Source organism: Pterocles gutturalis, unplaced genomic scaffold (genome assembly GCF_000699245.1).
Source record: "Pterocles gutturalis isolate BGI_N339 unplaced genomic scaffold, ASM69924v1 scaffold7393, whole genome shotgun sequence".
NCBI lineage: Eukaryota > Metazoa > Chordata > Aves > Pterocliformes > Pteroclidae > Pterocles > Pterocles gutturalis.
Window position 1 is genome coordinate 44,985 of NW_010120433.1, and position 8,580 is coordinate 53,564.

Below are 8,580 nucleotides of genomic sequence, written 5' to 3' on the forward strand. Positions count from 1 at the left end.
TCTCTGTGGGTCCCTCTCGCAGGGCTGTAATTCCCGTCCCCAGCATCGCCCAGCTCCCAGGGCGGAATGAGCAGCTTCAGGACAGCCCGACAATGGGGAGCGTGGATTTCCTGAGCTGGACGGACACAGCCTGCGAGAGCCTCCGCGCCGGGGATGGTAATGAGCAGGGGAAAAGCTGGGTAAATCTCGGATTTTCCTTTGCATGGCTGTAATTGTTTTTCCTTCCAATTAAAAAAAAAAAAAAAAAAAAGGAGGGGGAGCTGGGAATCGGGAAAGTATTGGGTAAGAATGGGGAGCTACAAAGCAAAGCTGAGCATAAAAATAAAATATCTTTCTAAAGAGATTTAGAATAGGGTTCTTTTTTAGGTGGGTTTTTTTTTTTTTTTTAGAATCTGATCAAAGGAGCTGACTAGAACAGTCCGGGCTCTTGTCCCCCAGCAGTTTGCTCTGAAAGCCCCGGGTTCCTGCTGGAAAACCTGTAGGCTTTCAAATGTTTAGAGCCATAATTAAAAATACTCCAGGGAAGCGCAGCTGCTTTTGCCTGTGTAACTCTCCCTCAGAGCTGCTGCTGCCTTTCAGTGAAGCTGCCTCCCAGCAGAGCCACCCGCTAAAAGCTTTTTATTTTTATCTTACCTTTGATATCAGCCCTTCAGCTGGGGAAGAGGATCCTCTGGCAATGCAGAGGACGGTTTATTTGCCTCAGCCTGGTTATGCCGTGCAGTAGCCAGTGCCCTTTTATTTCTTTTTCAGCCCCCTCCAGTTCCATAGGTTTGAAATCCCGAGTCTGCTTTCAAAGCCCAGCCTCCCACCTAAGGCGTCTCGCTCGCATTGTGTTTGTCTCCCCTTTTCCTCCGCTCTTCTCGGCTGTTCCCACAGGCAGCCCAGGCCAGTAAACAACTCATTGTGAAGCTGGAACTAATGTTATTCCTTGGGCTGGTGGCTGGGCTGGGCTCTGCCTGGCTTCTGCAGCGTGCCCAGCCGCCACGGGCTTTTATCCAGGCGATGCAAATAACTTCCTGAAGATCTCATGTAACAGCCCAGCTCCAGGCTGCAAAACCTCAGCCTCCGAGGGCTCACGCTTTCATAAAACGTATGAAACACGAGCCTGGAGTTGGGTTGAAAACGGTGAAGGTGCAGCTGTTTCCTGCTCTTAATGGTCACAGGTCCATTTTCCCTTTTTGAGCTGGTAAAGATGACAGCCAGCTGGGTAAATGGGGAAGGGATGGCCAGAGACACCGGCCACCGCTGTCACTCGTGTACAAGTGTGGAGGTGAGGATGCCGCTTGGGAAAAGGCTCAAGATGCAAAATTCGCCAGGAAACTCCCATACAGAAATCAGCTTTGGCCCTTGGTGGCTTGTGGGCATTTTCAGGCTGGCAGGATGGGAATCCTGAGCTTTGGCCCTTGGTGGCTTGTTAGCATTTTCAGGCTGGCAGGATGGGAATCCTGCTCCCTGGGGTGCAATGCAACTGCCTTTCACACCCCCGGGGCCCATTCTTATGCGAGAGTGGGTGTTCTCAACAGGGACCGATTAAACAACGCGTCTGCATGTGAAATCGCCCTTTTTAGGGAAAGAAGTGTAGTTGGGATGGTTTGAAGCTGAGTATACTGATGCAGATTAGAGTGAGCACACTGAAACTCTGCAGATTAGCATCTTGCGGCTCAGCCTTCAAAACTGCCAGTTCCTGGGCAAACCCCTTAGAGAGGAGACTTGTTACTCCTTGAAGATTAAATACAGCATAGATCTCAAAACAAAACTTCTGTGTTTCGTACAGTATCTAGACAGAATGTAGCAACTGTGCCAGCTTTGATGCTGTTGGAATTTAACCAGGCAGCTGCACCCATCTGGGAGGTTTGCTTTCTCTCCAGAGTTACTGGTTTAATTAAACGCTCCTAACGAAAGTCCTCAGCTGTTGTGAACCTCAGAAGCTCCTCTTTATAATATTGCCTCTAACCTAACGGGAGACTGGGGGTGGTATTTTCGCCCTTTGTGGAGTCCATCCCTCTAAACCATTGCAGTGGTTCCAACTTCACATCCATCCATGGTTGCCATTGAATTCAGAAGCATCTCTAGTGATCAGGTTACTCACTCACCTGTAAATCCAGGTTTGTTTTTTTTTCTTTAAAAAGTGCATCTTTTTTTTTTCTGCCAGCTATAGCCAAAACTAGAAGCTGGAAAAGCAGAATCTGTAGGGTGGCCCCTGATGCCTCTAGAGATCATTAAAAAAAATAAATTCCCAACCTTTTCCTCTATGGGACATTAAAAGATTTTGGTATTAACAAGGAAGAAAAAGTCCCCAGAGCAATATATTGCTGCTGCCCTCCAAGGCACATTTCGCAAAGCGATACACACAGGCCTTTACCCTTCCCCACCCCAGTTTAAATAGGCCAAATGCTGTGCTATCAATGTACTCTGTCTATTTTTTTTAATAAATAAAGTACAAACATTTCCAACCAAGTACCCTTAACCTAGGTTTATTTGCCAAACATAAAAAAAAGGAGGTGGCTGCCTCTCTTCTTGGTTCCAGTTACAGGCAAGTGTTTTCTTTAAAATGGAAAAACAATGAGTAGACTCCTGGGCTCTTCATCCCTCCTCTCTGCCCAGCTCCTCTGCTGTCCCCACCCTGATCCCGTCGTGTTCATCTTTGACTTGGGCCAGGGTGGGATTTATGAGCTCTCCTTGATAAAACATTGGCAGTGTGTCAATAATCTCTAGTTATTTTGGAAAACAAGGGAAACTGAACTGTTATCTTATTGGAACCCATGGCTGCTGAGAAGGCATAACGTGTTTAAGCAAAAGTTTTACCCCCTGTTTCCAGTACTCGGATTTTCTGCTTGTGCATGGAAACCCCACTGATACGATACCCCTGTTATGGTTTTGGTTGTCCGTTGTGTGAGTGGTCTGGTGGCTTTTGGACTAGCATATGAAATTTCCATTGATTTCTGCCAGGCAGGAATGTCTGAATTTAAGGAAAAATTTTGCCCAGAGTACTTGCATACTGTATATCCGGATGATTAACGCTTAATTCTTCTGCTGTCAAATACACTATTTTCAGTCAATTGATGCTTTATTGTGCCAAGATTCCTACTTCAGGGCACTTAGGAGCACTCAAAAGGAGCAGAAACCAAATCAAAAGTGCATTTTCAAGGCCACCAGAATACATGATAGAGACACTGGCTTTTCCCTTTCCTCCTGTATTCATTGGCAAGGCTCATTTCCTTCCTTTGCTCGCCTACAACAGCAGACTTAATTTGTCATTTGGTAGCTAAATATTGCACGGCTTGAGCTCCTCCTGGTCCAGCAGCATTTAGCGGATGTTTGGAGCCCTCCCTCCCGTAGAGAAGAGTCTCTGAACAAGCTGCTGTGGCCAAAATGGACCATCCAGGAGTGGCTTTGTGGCACCAGAGTGGTTTAGGGACCCCGCCTGGGCAAGTGGGTAACCCCACGTTGCCAAAATACCTCCCCCTTGAGCTCACAAACTTGGTTGTATTTTGAAATTTTGTCTGGCTGCAGCACATCCTTGTGATGTATCATTTGCACATCCTGCAAGGCACACAGCTTCCCAAGGTCTTGTGCTTTTAACGCAGCAGCTTTCGGGCTCCAGCTCCCGTGGAATGAGGTTAATGTCTGGGTAACCCCAAAGGAAACATTTGGATGATTAACCACCAGGTTCAATCCTGTTAGAATGAAGGGTTTCATTTAGATGTTCCCCAGGAAAGCTAAAGGAAAAAGTCAGTAATACTGACATTCTCCTGGAAAAAAAAAAAAAAAAAAAAAAAAAAAAAACACTTTTCCCGCACGGCCCTTTTCCAGCACAGGCTATGGTTTTTGTAAAGCTTTTAAAGGAAAATTCCTGAGCTGGTGTAGTAGAACCCTTCAGGAGCTCACTAACGCTGCGGTGTTTACTAATGCTTAATGGCTTGTCAGTGCTTCCGTAGGAAATAGTTTTTTGAAGAGTTTTATAACAAAGCCATAAAAAATCACTTTGGAATCAAACGGCAATGCAAAACCTCATCCTGTTTGTTGTTTGGGTTTTTTTAAATGTGCATTTAGAAGGAACTTTTTTAATAATTTCAAATGCTGCAGAGAGATGACAAAAAAAAAAAAAAAAAGAAAGAAATTGTCCATTTGAATGAGTACCTTTGCAATTTTAAGAAGGCTTCATTTAAAAACCCTGGTTTGTTAATTTACGGGCACTTGAAGTTCCATTATCTTCCAATCCAACAGGACTTTTTGCTAATAAATGACAGGATATTTCTTCTCCAAACCTTTAGTCAAATTGAAGCTTTCTGGGGGTGGGGGAACATGCTGCTCACACCAGCAGAGTGACTGTGTCCAGACCGTCCCCGCTGCTCTCGGTGCTGACAGTTTGCTAGCGAACACAGTCTGCTGAAACAGGAATAAAATCCATCCCAGTAAGGACTGGATCAACCGATTAACCCAAGAGTTGTTTCTCTGACGTTTAGACCCATCCAACAGCAACTGTTTGCGTTCTCCTGAGTCCTGAGGACCTGCCTCTAGTAAGTGCACTTAAAGCAAAGGCATTAGATGATGAGCTGCTGAAATGTATTTCATTGTGTAAAAAGTAAAACAAAAATTTGTTCTGTTTGCTGGACCAGCCAAATATAAATCTCCAGTGGCACCAAGTGCCTGAACCTGAATATTCCTCCAAACCCTACATTTTTGCCTTTCTTTCTTTTTTTTTTTTTTTTTTTTTCTGTGTAGCATCATGAGTGGGCTAGAAGAATGTAATTCTTTTGGCCAGTGTCCTCTCAGTGCCTTGAGGCACGCCTCTCCCTCTGCTTTCCATGTTTTGCAGTCATTTCATTGGGCTCTTCCAAGTGTGTCTCAGTAATTTCAGAGCCTTTATTTTTTCTTGTTGACCAAGAAGGGGTTCATTTTGCAGGCTCCCGACTTGTTACTCTTTTTCCCCAGAACGTGGAGCGATGTCCAGTTCTGCATGAGCAAATCCAGCCCATAATGTCTCCCTGGAGAAGCTGCATCCAGGAGTTTTTCAGGCAGGAAAGAAATACCCAATTATCCTCTGCTCTGTGATGAGTTCAGAAACTCGCTCTGCCCTAATTTGGTGTGGGATGTGGGTTCGTTGGTTCTTTCTCCCCAGTTCAAAGGCACCTCTTCTCAGCTCTGCATGCTTCCGAGTCCCCGCTCCAATAAACACGCCGTAACGGATACCCCTGTTTTGACAAGAGGCACCGGTTATGCCGAAATCTTATCCCCTGGAAAAGGGAGCAGGTGTTTTCCAGCCGAGCTGCTGGGCTGCCCGCACGAGCTGCCGCCAGCACCGGCTGATGAGGAGCCCGGTCTCAGAATTAAGCGACATTGCCCCATCCTGGTGGAGGATGTTTGAATGCGTCCAAGGGGAATGAAAACCGGGTGAAATAGAGTTGATTTATTCCTTTTTCTGAATCCCACCCATGGCTCCTATTCCAGGCACAGTGGATCCTGGTTTTTCAAAAGCCCTGTTGGGCTGGTGTGACCGGTCCCACAGCAGCTCTCGGTGTCAGCAGGAGGTACCAGACCCATATTCCGCACGGCACAGCTTCCCTGGACTGAGGCTGCGGGGTGCTGGAGTCGGACCATAACATGGCAGCAGTGATGCTGGAGTTTTACTGAAGGGAACCAAGTGTCACCAAATAAATCAGGAAGGACGAGGAGCTGCGATGCCAGGAAGAGCCGCTGCAGCGGGGTTAACGAAGCAGGCAGAGAACAACACCAGGCGGGCCAGCGCTGGCTGCCTTCCCCGCGCAGTAGCATCCTGGAGCGCGGCGGTGGAGGGAGATTGAGTTTCAACAAAACAAACCCAAAGGATGTGAGAAGCCTGGTGAATATAGTCTGTGTTCTGATGGCAAAAAATCAGGGTTTGAAAGGAGCCTGGAGCACCTAAAACAATTGAAGGCACAGGCAGGCAGGACCTTGCGATTCTGCTGGGCATGAATAGAAGGAAGAAGCGGCTGAATATCAGGAAACATTTTCTAACAATGCGGACTCTTAGGCTTCGGTGGAGACTCCCGAGGGAAGTGGTAAAAGCCTACATGGGCTGAATAACGGAAAACTAGACAAAACCATAGCGTATATACACTGGAAAGAAATAAATCCTTCAGCACAGCAATACACAACTCACAATGCCTAGCAAACATAATGCTGCTGTTATTAATAACATCTTTAAGATGCATTTTTTGATACGCAGATTTAGACGAGTTCTTGCAAATGAGGAGGCTGTGAGCTTTCTGTGTAGGTCCTCTCCCGGTGAGGTGGGAGGTGGAGAAGGGGGAGAGGTGACATGCTGCCCACCACCTCCTTGTATTTCCCAACAACACGAGGCAGCTGCCTTGGCTCTCCCTGTCCCTAGGAGGAAGACTGTTTTCTGCATTTTCCTAAGAAATCTCAATGAACCCGGGTCCCTCTCCCTCCAGAGGGTGGCTGCTTCCCTTAGAACCTCTCCGGAGAGGGATGTCCCCACTGGCGTGGTCCGTGTCCTGCTGCAGTGAGTTTTCGGGGCTTGCAGGATTTGGGCTGTGTTGCAGAAGCAGCTGTGTTACAGCTACAATCAGAGAATTTACTGACAAAAGAAATACGCTAGAATGGATGAGAATTTAAATATTTCCAATTTTCATTAGCATCCAAGCCATTCCAGTGCCCAGCAGCCAGTATAGCCTGTGTTTCCCCCAGACTTCTCAGCGGATGACCCTTTTGAGTATCTTAGCCCAAAAAAAGATGGTTTGGAGCATGACAAATGCCCAGCTCTGCAGCGAGGTGTGTGCCATTGCCCAGGGCTACACGGTGTGCCGAGGTCCAAACCTTCAGCTGTACTTCTTTGCTAGGGGCTGTGTGAGTAAAGCGTATTAACAGGGTTAATCTTCCCGAGCCGTGTGCTTTTCTGTTGCACAAACTTACAGTCGGACAGTGTTACGTGAACCAAAGCGGTATTATTCCTCTTGCACCACCAAACTCCTGCTCTCTCCCAGCCCATTGTCGGTAGCGCTTTGGCATCGCGTCAATCTGATTGCAATTAAGCTCTTTACAAAGCATCATTCAAGGGTGGCTCTTCTGGGTTTGATTGTTGGTGCTCTGAAAGGTTCTCCACAATGGATGTTCTGGGGAATATGCTGCCATCTGTGTTGGTAATGCCCTTGTCTGATAGTTTTGATAATTTTTTTGTGACTCATGGAGGCTATTTTGGTACTAACTTGCTTGTTTTTCTGATTGAAAAGTGGTTGCGGACGAGACAAAAGCACATATTTCATGCCCTAGGGTTATGCGAATTTTCTGAAGCCTCTTTCTATCCACAAAAGACTTACTGAAGGTTTCTTCTACCAGAGACTGTGAGGTTCAGAAACACGGATGAGTCCAACAGAGAGATTTGAACTGAATTTTCCTGCAGACATGGGGAGCTCAGGGCACACATCTCAACACCAGCCACCTTGAAAACGGTGTCACCGGTGCTATGACTTGCAACACAGAGGGGTGCTGGTAGGAGGTCACACCGTCCTGGCCCCTGCCATGCTCCGAGGTCTGAGGGCACAGTGACAGCAGTGCCTTGGGATGCCTGGCGTGATGGATATTTCAGTTTCTGGTACAAGGCTGCCGTGGGGCCCTTCAGCACTAGCGGAGGATTTGTTCCAATAACAGTGACTTTCTGAGACACGTTTCCATCACACAGAAAGAGCTGGTGCCCAAGTCACACGGTGACTGGGACCCAGTGGCCCTTTTAGAGGAGATGGGTGTCTCTCCAGTGCCACGGGGTTGAAAAAAGAGCACCGAGACAAATAAATACAGAAGATATACTGGATAAAAGCTGTTTTTCTAAACATGCTTTGACTCCTGAAGGAGGAGGAGCACGGAGAGGCAGCCTGCCATGCCGGGGAAAGGCCCCCCTGTCTAGAGCTCCCCAGCTGAGAATGGAAACCCTTGTGTAATGTTTCCTTTGTTATCAGAGGGGAAGAAGCACTTTTAAAAGCATTGTTTTTACAGAGGAAAGCAACACCAACAGGGCAACAACTTTTTTTTCTTTAACCTTTTCTCTGTTGACTCGTGAAGACCTTCCAAGCCAAGCCTTCAAGCCACCCGCCACCGCTGTCCCATCACCCGTCCCTGCCCTGGGCTCTCCAGGGCTCTCTCTGGGTTTGATCGGTTCCTGGTGCAACTCTTCAAATCTGGGCGAGGTTTTTGCTTTCCTGCTCTCCTCCCTGGCCTGAGCCTCCCCACCTGCCCAGGGCACCACGTCCTCACCCCTGCCCATTTCTTCCCATCACCATGGCCATCTCGAACATCCTTCCGTCTGCTCGCAGGGCACCGTGGAGTCCCTTGCTTTGCTGAATGTTCCCTGCGAGCACATTAGCTCATTTGTTCCCTCAGCAAAGTCGATGCCCTGAGTCTGGGTCAGGACAGGGTTCACACCAGACTGTGTGTCTCACCTTCCATGAGATGCTCAGAATTTGAACTAAAGTTTTCTTGCCATTCAGTGCCCTGGGATTTAGTTGCCAAAGTGCCAGAGCCCTCGTGAAACCAGCTGCCCCTCTGAGATGTAACCATATTCAGACGATCCCTTCCCTTCTGGTT

The 8,580-nt window shown here is 47.5% G+C and overlaps 1 protein-coding gene across 1 annotated transcript in view; it reads right to left on the reverse strand.

The window, feature by feature from the left end:
• The window catches only part of LPAR4 (lysophosphatidic acid receptor 4), a 12,283-nt gene extending 11,409 nt beyond the window's left edge, over nucleotides 1-874 (reverse strand). The window contains exon 1 of the mRNA XM_010076903.1: nucleotides 634-874. The gene's annotated coding sequence lies outside the window, so the exon portion shown is untranslated. The remainder of the gene's footprint in view (nucleotides 1-633) is intronic.
• Nucleotides 875-8,580: the final 7,706 nt, after the last annotated feature.